We start from the raw sequence: 21,735 nt of genomic DNA, 5'->3' as shown, positions 1-21,735 counted from the left end.
CTGGATAAGTGAAAGGAGAAAACACAGAGAGAAAAGCATAAGGTTAGAATCTGGATTTCCACAATTTAAAGCATCGTTCATTACTTGTTCAAGGACAAAATAAAGCATTTGGAAAGTAGAGTGCTTTGTGTGCTTCCATGCATACATAACACAATTGCAGCATTAATGGAACATATTGTGGGAATTGAATTGTTCTAAACACATTGAGATGTTTTCCCACGATTAACTTTTATGATGAAAGTCACATCTTGTACTTCTCCTTTTTGCTGCTCCTTCTTGTAAACAATTATCAATATGAGAATGAACACTTCCTACCCTCTTCCCAAAACCATTTCATAATCCTCTCGAAGGTAGACTCTCAAATAAAGTGCATTCCAGGGATGACAGCCATCAAGTCCAACCTTCCAAGTAAGCTCTATCTATATGCCTCTTTCTCAGAGCAATTTCAAGTTCATCATTTGGATCATCTCTCTGACATAAAAAGCCTGGATTTGCATTTTCTAATGAGGCTACCATTATTACTGTTAAATATTGTGAATGATGCATTGCCTGTATTTGTTATCTAAAAATTAGTGTCTATTGGAGAAACACTCATCTTAGTATATTAAGAGCATGGGAAATGAAACACACATACAAGATTCTAAAACACTGATACATTGAAGTCATAATTATAAAACTGGCTAGCAATGGAAATTAACTGTCATCACTGAAACATATCCTATTCACAGACATTCTCCCTGGAAGAGAAAAATCATAAAGAGGGAAAGAAAAGAGCCCTCCTGGTTTATACTTTAGGATAGGAAAGTTTTAACCAGCAAGAAAAACAGAACAAAAAATCGTGCAGTGAGGCAGAATGGGGAGGCCATCATTTTTGGAGAAGCAGCTATATGGGATATTGTGGGAAACAAAACCAGTGAGGTGTGCAAGAAACAATAATTGAGTCAGGAGAGTGCCAGCTGTGCAAGAGCACAACGGTGATTTCTATTGATAAGAGGCACTTAGTGTCCTTCCATACTCACTGGTTCAGATTTCCATCTTGAATAAAAAGGTGACAAATATTCAGTCTTTCCTCTTATTTAATACAACACAAGAAGCTTTCTGCAGTCTTTTTGTGATGCTATCTTGCTATAATGTTATCTTCTCTTTTTTTTTTCTTTTTTTCCTGTAGGTGGATCCAAACAAAAGAGTCTGGGGAGTTTCTTTTCTATTCACAATGAAATAGAGCCCTATTCTGTATTGCCAACAAACAGAGTCCTTTGCAGGTCATTCTTTTCTTCAAAAAGGGAAGGCTCATAGAGTGCTGGTACCAGGCTACAGAATCACAGAATTCTCATGGGTCAGAGAAGACTCATGGGTCTTGAAAAAGACCCATGAGATCAAGTTCAACAATCACTTCACTCTACCAAGCCCACCACTAAACTATGTCCCTTAGCACCATGCCCACACATCTCATACCTTCACGATGGTGACTCTACCACCTCTCTGGGCAGCCTGTTTCAATGCCTAACCATTTTCTGTGAAGAAATTCTTCCTCTCATCTAATATAAACCTCCCCCAGCACAACCTGAGGCTGTTTCCTCACATCCTAAAGCCATTTCATGTCCTATGAAAATACTGTCTCTGGGGATCACCATATTTTAGTATGAACTACAATCAGGACAATGTGCAGCAGAACACATTTATAGTTCTTGCTATCCACAGATATTAATAATTTCACAGGATGTCAGCCACATCCCTTTTTATAACGAATGTTACAGAAAGAATATTACAAAGAGAAATATGATCTTGTATTCTGGGACAGTCTGAAAGACATTCCTGTCTCTCCCCTTCCACTCACACGAAGTCTCTTCTATGTGATCCCATCAGCATGCATAAGTTCTGGACGGGATCAGAGTGATGAGATCCCATGACCTTCTAAAACTTCATCTTAATTTAGAAGATAGAGAATTTGTACTTTTAGCCTTTCATTTGCTTGCACATGAAACACCGATCATTTCCACTGTTTACCAACTATTTCAAAGGGAATTTTTTTTTTTTTGCATTTTAGTGGCCACATCTTTTGTCATTGAACTTTGAAATAAGTTCCCCAATTTTCTGTAGTCATAGATTGAGGATATTTGTCACAGAATCACAGAAACATCAAGGTTGGAAAAGACCTACAAGATCATCCAGTCCAACCATCCACCTATCACCAATAGTTCTCACTAAAACAGGCACTGTAACTCTTAGAAGCATTTACAGTCTTAAAACAGTTATTGGCATAATACTTGAATCCATTTTTACACGCTTTTTTTCTTGAAAAATTTAGCTATCAATTAAATTTCTAATTTTTCTCATAGTCTTCATTTGCTTTTTCATCTTCTTTCCCTCATCTTTGTCCTTGTTCCTTCCCATGTGGTGTTATTTATCCCTCCTTTTATTTTTCACTCTTTGCCTTTTATGACCCTTGTGCTTCTTGCAGTCTTATTTTCCTGACACAGTACTCATCCATCTCCCATTCTTTTTGTTCGTACCACTTACCTAAGTAGCATGGCAACATAAATGAATACAGATCTGTTGTAATTACTCTTGTCAGGAAAGATGTCTGTTTTGTGAAGTGCTTGAGGCAAATAAAGGTCTTCATTATGTCACTTTGCCAAAGAAAAATACCAACTAAGCATTTACAGTGCTTAAGCATGGAGGTACAGTCACCAACAGGGTACCACAGCAATTAACAACCAGCCAAGTCTTTATTAACAGCGAGACTTAGAATTTCAGCAAGGGTATCTCTCATGCTCAGAAACCTGCTGGCATCCTGTTCCTTGTTAGGGCTAAAGCCCATGCATGAGCAGCAATGCAAAGGCTCGGCTCATGCTCCTTCACAAGAGGAGCAAAATCAATTTCAGTCACTAGCACAAAGAACTGCCAGTGTAAACTGATTTCTTCATGACCTTGGAGCCTTAAAAGGAATCTTACAAAATTGAATGACAAGACTGTACCATACTTTCTAATCCAGGGTTGAATCATATCCAACATAACAAAGATTAGGGCATTTTCGTATGCTCAGTTATGTTCTTCAGTCTTTCACAACCTGTGTGCTGTCTGCATTCATTTGTTCTGGCTTTTCCTTACCATCCTCATCTATCCTTGTTCATCTTGTGCTGAGATTCCCAAAACTACAGGACCATAGTAAGGATTTCAGGTCATTAATATCAACCTACTCTAATAAGCGACCATTATGAAGCCAGACCAGGTTCCTCAGACCTATATTTATTCAAATCTTTAAAACCTCTAAGAATGGAGAATTCACAGACCTCTCTTCTCTGGGCAACCTGTCCCACAGATGGATTGTCCCCAGGGAGGAAAGGCTTTTCCTATATTCAGTCTGAATCTCCCTTGATTCACCTCATGCCAACTGAGCCCAGCAATTCCTTGCAAGTTGTTGTGAAGTCTCTCCAGTGCCAGCTCTTCTCAGGGGTGAACAAGCCTAGGTCCTTTGGCCTCTTCTCAGAGGGCAAGGGCCCTTACCCCACAGTGCCTAAACTAACATTTTTAAGGAAGCTGGGTGTGAGAGCACTAGTAATGCTACCTAAAGCCATTGATGTGCCCTCAACAACTCATCTTGTTCAAAGAACAATGATTTAATGAATGCAATGATAAAAACAACACTGACTGCTCTGCACAGACTAGTGATCTATCTCTGCTCACAGCAGCGGAACACAACCAGTGCTCCCCAGTTTCAACTACTTCTAAAAAGAGTTCTCCTATCTGACGCCTCTACCCCAGAAAGCAGAGCTCTGCATCCACTCCAGAGTCTGTGGTCAGAGACAAACTAATATAGATACTATCAAGACAAACAACAGCAGGGATGGAAGTTAAAAAGAAAGAAAGAAAGAAACTACAATACCGAAGGCACATTCTTAAAATCTCTACACCATCTTCAGGGAATGCCTGTTCTTTTTTCAGTTAGTGAATACGCACACACTAAATTTCCAGCTAAACACTTCTTTCCACTAGGAAGCTAAAGCTGGAAAAAGGAGGACATTCTTTTCCTCGTGTTCTCTGAAAGAGAGTGTGAAAACTGGTGACGCCTCTGTAAAAACTTTCCATGTTATGTGGGGTGGGCTTAGGCAGTGGACCACCACTGAATTCCAACTGCTTCACTCTGCCTTCTGACTAATCTCAGACAATGCCTACTGGAAACAATTCCTAATAATAACTAACACCTCATATCAAAGAACTGAGTACAGTTTAAGAACTGGAAAGAATTTATGCTGCAAAATATTAAAGAATTACTCTGCCCTGTTTTGACCATTATCAAACATCACCTGTTTTCTCCACTTTGACATCACTGAGGCACTATTGGCTTTTACCTCCATTCCAGAGCTACAGCAGCACAAAGGAAAGAAAATGTCAGCAAGAAGGCTTGTGTTGTTCTTCAATATTTGTTAACGTATTTAAAGATACTTGGTCTATCAAATACAAAGAGCAGTCATTTTTATATTTTCTATTAATTAAAGAAAATTGAAGGTCTGTGGTATACATATGTTATTAGGAAACAATCTACCATGAAATATTCTATGCACATCTTAAATTACAATCTAATTTTATCGTGTAAATTTCTTTTATTTAGAAAAAGTTTGATTGCCTGCCTATAGAAAAATTGCTGAAAAAGAGTGATTACAGGAAAGGAAGTGTTGTAAAACTGCCTTTTGCCACAATACACATGGGATCCCTCAGCTTTATGGTAAATATTGTTTCAACAAACACATTCTGACCTCTGTAAGAACATTAGATTTTGTATTTGGAGAAAAAAATAAATCAAATAGTACTCAGAGGCATCTTCTTATTTATGAGTTGCTGTTTATAAAGGTAGTTTCTAATTGATGGAGTTCAGGAGGTGTGTATCTCATTAAACCTGGAGTGAAGATGTATTGATCCCAATTACAAGCTAAGGTCAGCAGAGCTTGGCTGTATATTGGAGCAAAGGAAAAGCTTTGCCAACTGCATCCCAGAGGAAAAAACAACCAACTAACCAGCCATGACTATTAAAAATTATGAATAAATTATATTATTTTCTGTTAGAAAATGAAATCATGGTAATCTAATTTTTTTGCTTAATAAATGTATTACATACTAAGAAGTTTTGCATTTATAGATTTGATTCAGTATTGTAGCTCTGACTTTATGCCACTCTTTCTTTCCAAACTAATGTAGTAACTCTGGGAAAATGAATTCATGCAGTGATGAACAAATTTCGTTTTAACTAAACCGTACACAAGATAAATTAATTTCATTAACAGTTGAATCTACATTATGCTTAATATATAACACATGAGTAGTGCTATTTAATGGTACGAAACTCTTCTGGAAAATGTAACACATTCATTTTCACAATTTGGAGAAGAACAATTTAGGAGTCTTAGTTGGGTTTGAGGGAACAGAAGTTCCAAATGTGCACGGACAGTTGAATTCACTGCTGTGCTGAGCACCATCCTGGAAGTTTCTTTCTTCTACTAGTGGTATATTATTTAATATATTGAAAGAATGTCTTTGCTTTCAAAATATCTTCTAAAATAACATTTTTGTAAATACTTCTTGTTCTGGTGCAAGACACTCAATTCTGATATGCAAATGCATACAGAAGAATCCTGATGTGTAACCTCCTGCTCATCAAATATCGCAGAAATTTGTAGGCAGGCAGGCAGCAGTAACAGACATTATGAACAGAAATTATGAGATCAGTATCTAACCCATAGTCTTGAAAAAGCAGCCAAAGCAAGCTAGCTTGCCAAAAAACTTACAGTGAAACATGCTGATATGAAACAGTCCAAAAATTGTAAATGACAAGCTAAGAAACCTTGAAGTCTGATCACGGTTTGCTAAGAAACACATGTGTGTGTGTGTTCATGAAAGGAAAATCCAGCTGGATTTTTTTTTTTTTTTATGATCAAGAGTTTGCCCAGTACCAGTTCTGGTTAAAGAATGTCCCTATTCCAATTTAAAATAAGAAACAATGAAAACACCTGTGTATTCAAAGCATCTTCCAGAAGACCCCGTTTGATTTTGCTGTACAAAAGCATCACTCCCACCAGAGCTTTTGCTAGCCTTGAAAATCTACTGGTTCTTGTTAAGTATCGGGTCTTTTTCTGCTAAGAAGAACTTAGTGCTATTTACATCTCTTTTGATCTTTTATTAAGACAGTTATAATGGAGTTGAAGGCTAATACAAATGAATTAACCTCTCACTATAGAGACAAGAAGAGCATGGCACCTCCAAATACACAGCATGGCACCACGTATGGGAGTGTATTAGCACCATCATAAGTCTAGTTACAAACAGAACATATGTGTTTTTTCCAGCAGTGAACATACAACATCACTTTCCTGCAGCCCTAAACTCAATATGCAAAAGAACATTCCACTCCATTATTTCCAAACACTGAGGCTGAAGGGACAATCTTTTCCTTACTGTTTCTCAGAGAGTATCTTTAACATCACAATCCTAATCATTAGGTTCTGCTGGTAATGTGCAGTGCAAGTTTTGCAAAATGGAAATGATGTACTTGCAGTAAATAACAGTTATGAGGCCTCTGAAAACATGTCTCATTTGCTGGCTTTGATTCATTGCAGCAAGGCATTGCAAACTGAATCAACAATGAGAGAATTGTAAAATCATCAAGGTTGGAAAAGAACACTAAAATCATCTAATCCAACCATCAACCCATCACCACCATTGTCCATGAAACCAAGTCCCTCACTGCCACTTCTCCACGTTTTGTGAACGTCTCCAGGGACTGTGACTCCACCACCTGCCAGGGCAGCAGTAAACTCTGTGCTTCAGAGCATGTCAGTGGGGAATGCTAGGGGAAACAAGGAGGCGAGTGCAACCATGAAAATCTGAAAGACCTGCTGGGTGAAGAGAATGCCTATTGTGAGCAGGAAAATACAAGATTCCTTGGATTAAAGGCCACTGGTGCTTTTCAGTTTTGAAATTGCTATCGTTTTACCAGATGATCTTTCCAGGCAGATCTGGAAATTCACATTTCACAGAATAGTAGAATCATTTGAGTTGGAAGGGACCTTTAAAGGTCATCTAGTCCAACTCCCCTGCAATGAACAGGATCCCCTACAGCCAGATCACATCACTCAGTGCCTCGTCTAGCCTGACCTTGGATGTCTCCAGGGTTGGAGAAGATTACCTATTTGCATGGATAAAGGCAATTCAGAAGGGTCACATTCATCTAAACCACAGCAACCTTTGTGCACATTGTCAATGTGTCTACATATGTGCCTACAAATATGGGGCTGCCCACTGTCCTTCAGGAAGTTTGATGATCTGGGAAGCACCACAAATGTTCTGCAGAAAATCATTAATTTAAATTAGCTGAATTAGGAGAAGACACACATTTTTTTTAAAATTCAAGGTCATTAAGAATGGATTACTTCGTATGAGAGAAGGTTTTATGACTCACAGGAGACTGGGAAAAATCATCAGCAGAACTGCTTATTTAGAAAACTATGTTTAGTCACCAAAGACACTTTCAGAGTTATTGCAGTCTCCTTAAACACTTTTCTAATTGCTGCAGCAGTGCTGTAGCAGTAACAAAGAAATATCTCCCCCTTAAATGCACAGTCATACAAGTAACTCATCAGCAGATTTTTCTTGCTGTTGTCAGCATAAGAAAAATGGGCAAGCAAATTCGCATTTCATCAAGGTATTTTATTATTCCACTATCCCTCCAGCCACACGGGGGAGAATTATGTATGCTCATCCAGAACCAATTATGTAGCACTTGAGGCTGAGGATTTTATTTTTTTAAGTAAAAATCAGAACAATGTTACTACAAGTCCATGTGCTAGTCAATAGCAAATCATCGGCTTTCTGCGGCTGCGTCCTCACCCTGATGCCCAACCAACCTACAGGAGATTTGAGTGTCAGCCTGCCCAATCCTGTCTGACAGGGACAGTGGGTGACAGCCATGATGAGGCAGCACTGCAGGGACAGCACCCTCAGACACCCCACAGCACAGCTGGACAGTCCCCTCATTACTGGAAAAGCCTGAGGACCAACAGAGAATTTTGCTCTGGGCAGAGTTCAGTAACTGCAACATATTGTCACTGCAGCATATTTTAACACAATACCAATAGCAAAAACCAAAGTAATTCTATCCCAAATCTAACTGCTTGAAAATTATTAATGAAAGAAAAGCATTTGTTTTTCCTGTCAATATTCACAGAGGCAAAGCAAGTTTCTCTGGTCAAGCTTTACTCCTGTGGTGGAGAATTCAACTTATGACCTACGTAGTAGGAAGTCATGTTTCATTGCAATTTCATCCCCTTGAGCACTGAAAAATTTGGAAATCAGACAAGATGAACACAGTGCCCCAGATTTTCTCTGTCATTTGGGCAGTTTTGCATTGCATCATTAGTCCTAAATCACCCTAAAAGGACCATCAAGCTTGTTGTCTACCATTCTCCTTCTTCGTGGCTAGAAAAAACATACTCACCTTCCAGGGCCTCTGACTGCTGAAACTCCATTCTGAAGCTGTAGATGTTAAGTTCAAATTACAGCAAATTTTAGGGTTCTATATATTACATGGGGGATGCCTACTGAAATTTAAGGGTATGCTCAGGACACATAAATGCCCAGACAGTTCTCCCATCCACACAGTTTGGATGAGATGGTTTACTGGGTATGGTGGTGATGGATAGATGGTTGGACTAGATGTTCTTAGAGGTCTTTTCCAACCTTAATGATTCTATTATTCCAGTACCTTTACACAGATACAGACCTCAATGTCAGTGATAAAGCAAGCACATAAAAAAGCAGAGCATCAATATGTATTTCATCTGCCTTTGCAGTGCCATCTTATCAGCCTCTAGGCTTTCTAGAATAAACATGTCCTCAAAAACCATGAGAGCAATAGGAATTTGTAGGCCATTTGATTATGTACAGCCTGATGCTACGTGAAGAGCTGCATCGCAGCTACAGAGCTACGTGAGGGTAAGCACAGCAGTGAGCTGCTGCCTGACCCACAAACAGTACATGCATGGACTTAACCAGTAAATCACAGACCAGTGCAGAGATGGTCCGCAACTAGCAGAGCCACTAGGATGATGTATGTATCTCTTCATCCTCTTTCTCCTCCCTGAACTTTAGATGCACTGTATCTAAAGCAAGAAGACACAGGATCTCAACAGCCAGGTGCTGACATGTTAGGGTTTCCACATGGGATTACTAAAAGCGGTCAGAAAAAATGTTCACAGAACATTTGATTTTGATGAGGCTGCAGGATTCACGCCTGATTTCCTGCCAGGTCCCCTTCCCTGGTCTTTAATGGCATTTCTGGCAGGTTGACAGAGAGTGGGAGTTTGAAAGAAGTTATTGCTCCAAGATCGCCTCAGAGATTGCAGAACTCCTAAGCTGCTGGCTCCTCTACAGATCTCATTAGGCAGGTTGCCAAGAAACTCAGAGTGGAGTATCCCTGCTCACAAATTCTGAAGCTGCCACCTCTCTGTTAGCCCACCAGGCAGAAAGACAAGAAAGACAAGTGTGGGAGCTCTGGAAATGTGCAACTCCTTGGCATCCTCATCAGCCAGAGGATCCAGACAGAGAGCCTTTAGCTGGGGGCCCCAAAGTTTCCGACGCCTTCAGTTCTAGGTGTCATTAACAAAAGAATTTTAAAAATATACACTTTCTTTGTTTGTTTCAAATCAGAATAAAGCCAAATTAAACAAATCTATCAAAATCCTCTGCAAAATGGAATGATCTTTTTCCATTCCAATCCACTTAAATAACAGGCCATCATGACTGGCCTACAGGACATACCAGGGTCCAGATGCTTAAGTACACAGATTGTCCTATTGCCTAGCAGCCTGCGCTTTCATCATCTTCACAGCCTCTTCATTCTTCCTTTCTATCCCAGGTATTCATTCCCTCCCCATTTTATTTCCAAAAACAAGCTCTTCCGAGAATGCTGTGTTTTATGTAGGGAAAATACCATATCTGTGTAGCCGAAGAAATAATATATATATATATCTGTATATATATATATACACACACATATATATATGCATATATTGTATAAGATATATATTTATTTATCACTAATTTCATGTGAGCACATAAGCTAAGTTGAAAAAGATTTATTTTTCTCAAACTCCTATAATCACAAAGCCCTATATCAGGTCAGCAGGCTTACATAACAGTGATGCATCAGGCTCTGTGTCCCAAATTAGATAGAATATGCTGTGACTGCTACATAACCTTGTGTGCTTGTTCATCAAAGGCTCACATGAATCTATTTTCTATTAAAGGAGACCCACTGAAATCTCAGCTTTCAATTTTCCAAAGATCTGTAATTGCTACATGTTCTTAGCCTGGTGCTTGGAATCACAGACTGAATCATTTTCCTTAGGCTTTTCTCTCTCTCTTTTTTTCCCAGATTCACTAGTACCAATCAATTCCACTGCAGTTTTGCTTCTAGAAAGAAAAGATTTTGAGTTAACTCACATTAGTTATATTTCAACATATTCTTTCAAGTACCGTTGTTAGTTTGAATGTTTACTCCATATTTTCTTACTGCTGTTTCTTGTTTCTCCTTTTCCTTTAACCTCTTCCATTTTGTCATTCACCCACAAGCCATACCTCTGAAACAGCCATAGCTCGGGGACTTAGACATCTTCACAGGACACAGCACACAGGACTCTATCCAGACTGGGATGTTAAGAAAATCTCTGTATTAAATCTAGGACAAGGTATAAGGAAGGGGAGAGGACTCAAATCAACAGCAGGTGCCCAGTGCTCAGGCTAATATCACAGGCACTCATACTTGGGGACAACAAAATTGATTTACTATTGTAATCATTATAGTGCTTTATTCAGCTATCAAATACATGTGGATATCTATGCAAATCCCAATTCTAGACCAAGAAGGTAACTCCAATATGCAATTCCGATCTCCAGCTGGCATGTAAATGAGACCATTGACTTCTATAAATATTCTAATATGGTTAAATTTGAGATGATGCACTACGAGCTAAGTGTACAGCTCATGCCTGCAGCATTAAAGACCATGTCAACAATAGCACCAAAGAAACAAGCAGAAACTTTTCTGGCCAACAAGTTAGCATGACCATCAAGCACAAAGCTGAAAGGTCAAATTGGATTTGGGATGTAAATGAGCAGCTGACAGACAGGCAATTCTACCACATCTCTCAGGGGCACCTAATCTGAGTGGCATATGTGAAATAGAATTTCCCCAGCACTACTACTGAGTACAACACTTTTCAGAATACACAAGCTATTCTATAGGTAAAGTTTCCACATTTCTTTTTATATTTACTTCCATTTTTACCACAAAGTAAAATACTGACACTAAAACAGGACAAATATATGATACCAAGCTCACCAAAAACAGTGCATTTATCTGCAAGAGTACACCTTTAAAACTTTCTAAATTTGCATCTGTAATAACATCCGGAGAATGACCTGTTAGGTTTAACCACGTAGTAGGCATTTTCCAAGTAATAGGAACAATTTTATGCTCATTTAATATATGCAGTGCTATACTAAGTCCAGTTAATCAACACTATTTATTCTGCAAATAGGAAAAAATCTGCATGTCTATCACACTCCATCACCTTTCTCCACCCACTTCAAACTATCACTTTCAAAGACTTTCCAATTCCATTTACACAAAGTACACCCTCCTCTCATACAGCTTGTTAATGCATTAGACTAATTTTACAAGGAGATCCTGTAGATAACTATTGGCAATAATTTCCTGGATCATCTTGTCACCTTCAACAGATCTGCAAGCCCATGGAGCAAGAATGTTATTCATAATCAGAGAACCTCTGGATCCGTCAACAGAGAGGAGGCTGTGGATGAAGATAACCTCTGCTTTTCTAAGCAGATAGGAGCTGGCAGAAAGGGCACTTGTGAATGCACAGAAGGATCAGAAAGATTCACTGGAAGACCCCTAGAAGTGGGAAGTTCAGGCATTTGCAAGGGGAGAAGCAGGTGGAACAACCCGAATGAGATTTGAGGGGTGGGCGTCTTATGGCCAAAAACGTATGGTTACTACCTGCTTTCAGACAGGACTTCAACTGGCATTACTGGATTAGCAAGTTCAGACCTGAGGTGGTGGCTTTAGCAGCTGCTAAAAAATTTGTGATGTTCAGTGAATGGGCTTGGTCTTTGTCTTGCAACCCCTCCTCCCGCAGATCTGTTCAAGAAAGTTGGAATGGGATGTAGTCAGGAGACAGATGATTAAGCCTAAAGTGCTAGGACACAACAGTTCTGTTGCAAACCAGCTACTGCAAACAGTTGTGTAAGCTTAAGAAAAGCAAGAGAAATTGTTCCATTGTCTGCTTTTACCATTATATTTACGGCCTTTCCCTGACTGTGCATATACTAAGCAGCTTGCAAACTTGCAGTGAGTGGAGGGAATAATGTGGTTATTTATAAAGCAGTTAACCTTTAGGACTGACCGTTGTATTAACATTAAACCAGTCTGCTTCATGTTCAGAAGGGCAGTATTTTCATCATTTGGAAAATGAGAAAATATTCCAAAGCTATCTGCGAATATAGCCAGAAGTTTTCAGCCTCATACTCTGTTGGCTGGTACAGATTGTACAAGAGATGGAATCCTGAGACAGCAGTGAAGCACAAACACACAATGGCACAACAAAACTGCTCCAGAAAACAGGCCAGAGTGGGGGAGAAAAACAAAATTTTTTTGTGTTTTCCTGACATGGCAACTGTTCACTGCCAAGTATTTCCATTGACTTTCTGCTAATCCAAACAAACACACCACACCTGTCTTTGTTCAGAAGTTACTGCCAGTATCAGCTAACACCTGGAGCCCCAGCAATATCATTTATCCAGTACTAAGCTGAGACCAAAAAACTGAAAACAATAGCTGGCATGCCACCATTTTTCTGACCTTATCTCAGTGTTTTCTTGTTTCCAGGGAAACTCACAAAACTCATGTAAAAAAGTCCCTATTATAATGGTAAAAACAGATTTTTATTTTTAGATATGGTTAACCCATCCATTAAGAAAAGAACACAATCAAATGGAATTTGTAGTAGCAGTAACACTGACGTAGGATAAACACACTGATGTCACTAACTACATCTGCAGGAGCAATTAAATGGAAGCACAAGTCACTACTGTTTGCAGAGGCCCTGGGCTGCTTTGCTCAGGTTACTGTGTACCTCAGCAAGCTATTTCATAATAATATGTCACACATCTATTGTGTCTTCATTATGCCTTCTCTAATTTGTTCAGTGGATTCAAAATTGTTTTCCTGAGAAAAGACCATGCAAGCCAAACCCTGCATACCACACACCTTCAAAGACACAAAAACAGTAAATGAACCTTCATTTTGCTCCAAAGAGAATACGATGGTCCCAAATTGCATATTTATACCACGAATTATTCAAGATCACAGCAGGTAACAAGAAACATTTTGTTATGCACAATTATACAGCTTAAACGTGAGAAGACATAAAAGAAGAATAATTAACAGCTAGAAAAACAGAGTTAAGTTAAATAGCAATACTGCTATTTTTTATGCATTTCATTGATGGATGGCTCATGCTGTTAACCCCAACCACCTTCTACAGAACCCAGCCCCAGGAGACACCAAACCTCAGAGATTCTCAAGTACATTTCCCCCTTAGAAATCTGGTTTCATTTCAACATTCAGGAGACAAGAGGGATGTCTCCTACTACTTCCAATTATCTTGTTTGCATTGGGGATACTTGGAGAAGAATTTGAGGTAATTCACACTCCTCTCCCTTCTCCAGAGCATTTGTCCAGTACAGGTTCAGTACATCACAGACTATTGTTGCAAATAATAATTGTTGCACCTCCATTTTCTAAATGAGAAAAATTTCAGGTCTAGTTGAAGAAAAATGCCCTTTGTCACACAGGAATACTTCTTGGGACTAATTAGTACTTCTTTTACACTGCTATCTGACTCAGCACAATGTAAGGCATATTGTAATTGTGTACCTGGAAGAAAAAATGTTTCATTTTCACCACAGGAACATGGATTAGGGGAAATGAGGCTTCATGTACCTATGTTCAGAGTTGTTACATATCAATTAAGTAATTACACAAAGCAGAAATAGATAAAAAATAAATTAAAAGGAAAAATCACAGGTTTCCAGAAAACATGTGATTGTCAGTTCTTCAGAACAATACAGATCCCTTCCTTTCTCTAATTCATGAAACATAACAAAAAATAAAATAATTGAGGAAGCCTAACAAGAAAACACAATGTATATCTTATCTAAAAATTATGCACTGTTTCTGTGGAGAAAATTAAACTCAGAAAAGAAAAAATATATAATACCTGGTGCAGAGCTCTATAACATCTTTAACAGATGACCTTCTCTCTTGACTGAAGGCCTCAGGTTGGAGATAATACATCTAATGTATCATCAGCTCTAGCTCATACATTTCCAATTTAAATTTTATATCTCCCCAGGTAATCATTATTTAGCAATACAGAAACGACAATTCAAATCTTCTTTACACTCAGCAGTCATTTTATTCTAAGTGATACGAATTAAGGGATTTGGGCAAGATCACAGGGAAAAGTAGACCTTCATGGAAAGTACGAGCTAATTTTTAAATAAAGCAGTTGTTTAAACCCAATTTTCTTCCACCCTTCCTTACCCCTGCATAAGCAGATCTCCATGTGACATCTTCACAAGCATCACTGGGACACAGCCAGGTCAATTGGTGTGCTCCAATGGAGATCAGCTCAGCTTGTCAAAGCCTCTTCCACACCTCATGTCTGAGCCTAGGCAGCAACAAGGAAGAGAATAACCTCGCTTCCTGTCCATTCAGACCCCGAGCAAACGTTTTAACTTGCAGTGTCAGACATCAGAGTTTGTTCCCTGAAGTATTTGAGGCAAAGGGATGTGAAGGCTCTAATTAACCAAACATTGTATCCTGTACCTTTGCTGGAACACATGAAGTTGCTGAGGATTATATGGACAATAATCACATAAACTGCACAGTCTTGAGCCTGAGAAAGGGCACCCAGCTCTTAAAGAATGACATCAGACCACTTCACAGCTATGTTTTAGTCATTCATGTTTCTTATGAAGACACTAGGTTTTCTTTCTCTGCTTCAAAACATGTAAACCTCTATCTTATGTAGAAGCAGAGGTGATGGATATACACATTCCTTCCCAATTTCCTCCATCATTGCCCAAGGGCCTCAAGTACAGATCTGGGTGTTTAGTTTCCCAGCTGGTTTTAGCACCTAACTACCCTTGTTATAAGAACTTTCTTACTGTTATATATAAACCCTTGAAATGTGCTCAGCAGTGCTCTGCTTCTGACTTATATTTTTGTAAGAATAATAGACACAAGAGACTCCCCTGTATTCAGTGTATCTACCTCATCTCTGACACGAAGAAGAATAATGTGGATTTTTCTCTGATCTTGTAAATCCTTGGTTACCTACATTTTCAGTGGCACTCTGTTTTATCAACTGATCTTTCACAACAAGGGGAAGTGCAGGGGGAACTTCTGGTTTTATTTCTGTAGGTCTAATGTTATTCAGTCTGTTCACATAAGGAACATCTTGAAATGTCTGGCTTGGTGCTGGCTGCAAGGAGTAACTGCTTTGCCTTCTCTCCCACCTTCCTGAGAGCACCAAAGATTTTGAACAAAAATAACAATGTGATCAAAACAAATATCAACCATACCCTGTTTCCCACTAATTTCCCACCATTTAAGTTCTCACCAAACTGCAATACAAAACTACTTCTGTCAAGAGTACATATCCAGCAACTACTGCCTCATTATCTGGTCTGCAGCTGGCTAATACAAAAGTCATCTTCAGTGGCTGACCTGGAGGAGGGGCATGCAGAGCTTTGTTTCTGCAGCTGTAAGCTGTGTCTTCTACCCATTTTCTCTTTTCCTGAGGAGAGCTCATTTCACAGCCAAACACTTTAGCTGGCTCTTGAGTTTGAACAAAACCACCTTTATGCTGGGAAGACGGGAAGGAAAGCAATGCAAATGGAACTGCTGAAGCAAAAATCTTCCTTCCCCTCTTTCCTTTGCAGAAGGCTGTAAGGATGGGAGCTTGCCCTGCTCAGGCTCTCAGTCTCAACAAAGCAAGTCACAAAACTGATCTGGCTTTCTAGGGCCAGACAAAAAGGAAAAGCTCTGGTACCCTTCTCAAGCAATGAAGGTTTTCCTTTGTAGGACTGCGGGCTCACGATAGACTACAACTTTAACTCTTTCTTTTATTTCTCTGGCTTAGACGTGAGTGCTTTCACAGTCAGCCAGGAGCTTGAAGTGATACACAGCTGAGCTGCAGCTACAAAGTATTTTTAGATTGGTTTCCAATGGAAACGGAGCATTCACAACTATTGTGCCTCTCAATTCCTGCCTCTCTTTCACTTTTGAACCAGGAGGCCATATTTAAAATGAAACAATATAGGGGAAAAGCATCAAAGTTCTCACAAGCTCCCATGAATTAGGAGGTCTGTAGAAGAAAGCAACTCCTGCAGTAAGCTTCTTCACTATAGGAAAAGCTACATATTTGGATTATTGCTTGCAGAGAGTGCACACGGGTCCTCTGTGTACCCAAATACTGCAAAGCTTCATCTGGGCTCAAGCCAATCTGCACCACACAGGCAAATCCAATTCAGGAATCGGCTGCTTCTTCCTGCACACTAATTCTCATTTGTCAACAATAAAGGTCCCCATGACATACCAGCATTAAATCTCACCTGTTCTCTAACCATGCCCTGATCTATCCTTTTCTTTTGAAAGATTAGCTGCCCTGTCCACACACAAAACCATGTACTTCCACAACTGTATTTAACTGTATGGACTTTGCTCAGCTTCACAGAGTTTTCTTTGTGTTCAACATATCCAAACGTGCTCCCAGGAAGTACGTTCACACCTGGGTTCAGTTCTGGGACTGTCTATTGAAGGTAGAATTGCAGATGATGTAGCACATGTGCCATCACTGACCCATTTCACCCAAATTTAGCTTTAAGTGTCAGCCTTTCTCTTACTCCTCAAGCTCAGGACTAATCCACATTGAGTCTAAGTGCTCTCCTGCTGGAATTAAGCACCATATTAATAAGGGTGCTGGTTGCAAACTCCCCTCAATTGTTTTATTTAAATAGTTAGCCAGATCCTTCAGCATCTTGGCACTGTTAATGAAAGGTTACTATAGCAACCTCTCTATGACCTGCATAGTCCTGATTGCAGAGAAGAGCTGATAGCTGAGTTACTGTATTTATGGCCTTGAATAGCAGACTTCAAAGATGAATGGTCTATGACATTCATATGTGCCATAATTACTCATCATGCTGTATTTATTCCTTTTTATCATCTTTTCAAACTACATTTATCTTTAAATTCTAAACTACAGCGTGTGATACAACAGATTAAGACAACATCATTTAAACTTGTTTCTTCTCTATTTTATGTGTAGCAAAGAATTAAACTACTTGGTAAAGTCCAAAGACTATTGTATATTTTACAGTATGGTTGGTTAAATTAATACCATCTTATTAGAGTTCAATTTTCAGTTACATACAATTTCAAAAAGCAAATTCAGGATTAGCAAGCCAACTTACGGAATATCATGGACAGAATTAACATTTTTCTTTTCCTGTACTCTTTTTTATTTTCCTTAGGAGATTGCTAACTTTCATTCAACTGAGACAAGCTTGGCAGAAGTCTACTGCAAGTTCATAACATGTCAAAATAAAATTTTAAATGTTTCTTGACAGTTTCTCATCAGACAAGAGGAGGCATAGCTCCGGATGCAGGCCTGGTGAATGCTACACAACTAGGATCACCGTCACATGATAGTAATATACTGTAGGTGGAGATTGTGAGGAAGAGCAGTAATGTTTTTTTCCTTTGCTGGAGCGTCATTACAACACACATTCAGAATGATAAGCACGTGCTTAGTTTTAGCCTGCATTTCCTTCATTACTACTGCACAAACTGCTTGAGCACGCACACATGGTTTTAGATCAAAAAGGCGTGGGCAGCTCTGTCTGGTTTTAACTGCCTCACATCCAGGGGAGGCAAGAAATTCTCATTCAGATCAGAGCTTCAAGGGAGAGGTAAGTAGCATATAAGTCATACAGCAACCTTCCATATAGACATGAAAATCTGTCTCTGTGAGACAGTAAATAGATGTTCCTTGTTCTCTCTCGAGCAAGTTCCTTTTTTATTTTTTATTTTTATATATGTCATGCTAATATAATTCTTCTCTGGGCCAGTTCTTTCTCCCAGAGGCACCAGGATTATTTTTCTATTTTCAGGAAGGAGGAAATTGAACTTCAAAATGCATTGCCTCAAAGCCATACACCATAAAAAAAACCTACCAATATCAGTGGAGGAATTGACAGGGATGAACTAAATCCACTGTAAGGATCTTCCATCACGGTAATCTTGACACAAAATGGAGAAGCATTTTGCCCTTGCAGCTCACAAAGAAAGCAGTAGCTTAAGAGATTCCTGGACTGAATAACACTGTCATCCAGAGGACAGCTGGGATTTTTCAGGTTTTTGGTTAGTTAGTTGCTTTTTTGCTTTGTTTGATTTATCACGACTGGTGATTTAACTAACAATTAATGTACCTTATGTATTTGGCTTTAAAAAAAAAAAAAGAAAATTGCTTCTGTTGATATCTCTAGACAGGATAAAAAGGATAGATCTTCATAGGTCCAGTGAAAAATGTATCTTTGTTAGTCCTCAGCCATTTTCCAGCAATCAATTTCAAAGGTACCTGTGTAAGACTGGGGGCAGGGAGTAATAGGGAAAACAAAACTAGTTATATTGGCTTCATCTACCTGCTTTCCCAGTATTAAAAGAGTTCTGCTTAATTTCAGTCAACTTGCATAATTGACAACAACCCAAAAACCATCACGCCATATGTGTAACTTCACACTTGTAACACTCTGACTTATTTCTCTTTGATATACTAAAGCTTTTAGCTAAGATTTTTAAAACTTGCCTTCCTTAGCCCAACAGCTATATTTAAATGACCTGCTTTATAAAAATGCTGAGTATGTCACACCGTCACAGAGGTCTAAATGTTGCTTAGCTTTTCTTGATGGTGGTTTCACATGTGATGAGTTAATCATCAGAAAGTCTTAGACCCTACGTTTTCCAACACCCAGACAAACCTTCAAGGAAAAATTTTTTCTATGCTCCTAGCATAAGAGAAATTAGAAGGGTTTTTCTGGGGAGTCCATCACCATTGAATTCCCTTTGAAAGTGAACGTTTAATCTCTCCGGCTAATATGATTGTACATCAGCTCTTTCCACCTCTTTGCACCCTCCTGTGTTCTAAGCCTGTTATTTTAATTGACTTCAGAAAAGGTTTTATTAAAGAGGGCGTTTTTCTGGCTAGCAATTAAAGTGTATCAACATCATTTCTGCAACTCTCCTTTGAAAGTCAGCCCATTTCTTATCATCTGCAGAAAAGAGACAGTCTTTAAAAGCAACACAAGGACAAGAAAAAATATCCACAGATGTATCAAAGTTTTGCCTAAACCTTTCATAAATTATTATATTATATACTAAATGTTTCAAGGCTTTTTGTTAATAAAGCTAGTCTAGAAGACTCTAAAGTATATTCTCTGAAGCATGCCTAGTAAAAATCCCTGCTGGTGCAAAGTCTCTGTGTTTTCACTCACCGAAATTTGTGTTGAAAAGTGGCAATGCAGAGACACTGCATTTTAAGGGTGGCTTTGTAGGTCAGCCTTGGGTCTAACCAAGAACAAGAAAATTGGGTTCAGCTTCTTTATCCACCCCAGACTTCTTGGGAAATGCTGGGAGAGTCACTTGTCTTCTCTGTGTCTTAACTGTCCCCTTATAAAAACAAGGATACAAAAACTACTTCCATATTTAAATACCTGCTTAACTCTCAGATAATCAAGTTCTTTAATTACACTTTTTTTTTTTTTTTTTTCTATTGAAGTTTATAAAATTCCATTATATCCTTAAATATGCATTTAGGCAACTTCAGTGGCACTAAAGTGTGCAGAGAGAATTTCCATCTCAATAGTTATATTAAAATATTTTAAGTTAAGTAAGAATGTATATTATGATCATTAACCAAGTCAATATTTGCTTTCTTAAACCCCAAGCAATCAAGTCTGCTCTGCCTTTGCTAAAGAATCAATGTTGTACTTGGCCACATATGTCCAAATTGAAGCCATTAATCTCTCCCATTTGTCACCTCCAGATTAAAGTGGTTTTGAAACCACAGAGAGTGCAGCATGCTCCCAGCATTGAAACAAAGCTGCAGGGCTCTCAGAAGGCTCTGCTTATGTGTAAAGGATATGAATTGAGTGTTTTGTGAATAGCATCATGAACAAGACGGAAATTGCCTGTGTATTCATTCAAGCTTTGATCTCACCAGAATTATGATCTATAGCTTAACTTTTACTTCAACAGGAACTATTTTATTGCTAATAAGAGCAAGAAAGTATTTAATGCTCTGTTAAAAGCAAGTAAGTTTTGGTCACCTTTTTTGAGGCTGTATGATTGTAAGAACAAAGACCACATGGCTGAAAAGTACCTGGCTACAAAATTTCCTTGTTTGTTTTAGTTGCTGTTAATTTTGTTATTGGCAAAGGGTTTGTTTGTTTAGTTGGTTGCTTTGGGTAGTTTGTTTGTTTTGGCAAACAATTCCTTTTAAGGGAACTTCCCATTCTGCGATACTTATTTAGAAACAAGTAAATATATTTTTTATTAGTCAAATTTTAAGCATTTCAGTACAGAGCACAATTAGGGATTTATCACATGTGGAGAGGGATGTACATGAACAAGCCATCTGGCTATGGCTTAGAATTTCTTTGTAATTTGGCCCCACACATTAAAATTCACTAACTTGTTCTTAAAATAATTGAGGTCCAATCTGGTAAGAGATGAGTCACTGTATATGGTACGTGAATTAAACCATGGTATATAAATTCATATTCATCTTAAAGAGAAATCCCACAAAAGAAATTTAAGTTTCCATCTAAAAATACTCTACCTACTATACGTAAAACCTTTGCTACAATTAATATAGGTATACATCTCTTGGATACAGTTTAAAGAACAATTTCCATCTCCTGCTGAGTAGCAAGCTAAGAAAACTCAAGTTCACAGTCTGTTTCCTGCAGCTTAGAAGTGTATCTTCCTTTCTTGCATCTTTCTCTCATTGCTCATTCTGCATCTGTCCCCGATGGACTCTCTAAAGGACAACACGAGAGTTCAGGGCAAAGATGTTTAAAAACCTGCCTTTCAGTGTACAGGTGGGGACACAAGAGGCAGAACATTAGTTCTCCAACTCTGAAAAACCCATTTACAACTCTGCAATATGTCGAATCAACTTGTCCCTTTTATGATGCCAGTCAGACATTCTTACAAGAACTATGAAATAAAGAAGTATTGAAGATCAGCACTCACATATCTCCTACTTTTATCTAGGACAACTAGTTTATTCGAAAGACCACTAAAATCACCTAGGCAAACCATTCACCCATTATCACTGTACTACTAAATCATGTTTCTCAGTGCAAAATCTACTATTTTCTTGATCACCTTCACAGATGTTAACACCACCTCCCTGGGCAGCCTGTTCCAATGCATTACCACTCTTTCTGAGAAGCAATTTTTCCTAATATCCAACCTAATATCCTTACAACAGTTTGGGATGGTATGTGCCAGAACAGCTGTCTGACTCAGGT

The 21,735-nt window shown here is 38.7% G+C and overlaps 1 protein-coding gene across 1 annotated transcript in view; it reads right to left on the bottom strand.

Annotated features, from left to right (window-relative positions):
* Positions 1-21,735, bottom strand: part of CUNH4orf50 (chromosome unknown C4orf50 homolog) — a 73,018-nt gene that overhangs the window by 4,078 nt on the left and 47,205 nt on the right. The gene's annotated exons all lie outside the window — the stretch shown is intronic.

The sequence above is a fragment of the Centrocercus urophasianus genome, unplaced genomic scaffold (genome assembly GCF_019232065.1).
Source record: "Centrocercus urophasianus isolate 14NV4802_14NV808 unplaced genomic scaffold, USGS_Curo_1.0 seq_13, whole genome shotgun sequence".
NCBI lineage: Eukaryota > Metazoa > Chordata > Aves > Galliformes > Phasianidae > Centrocercus > Centrocercus urophasianus.
This window is presented reverse-complemented; position numbering and strand designations above follow the sequence as displayed.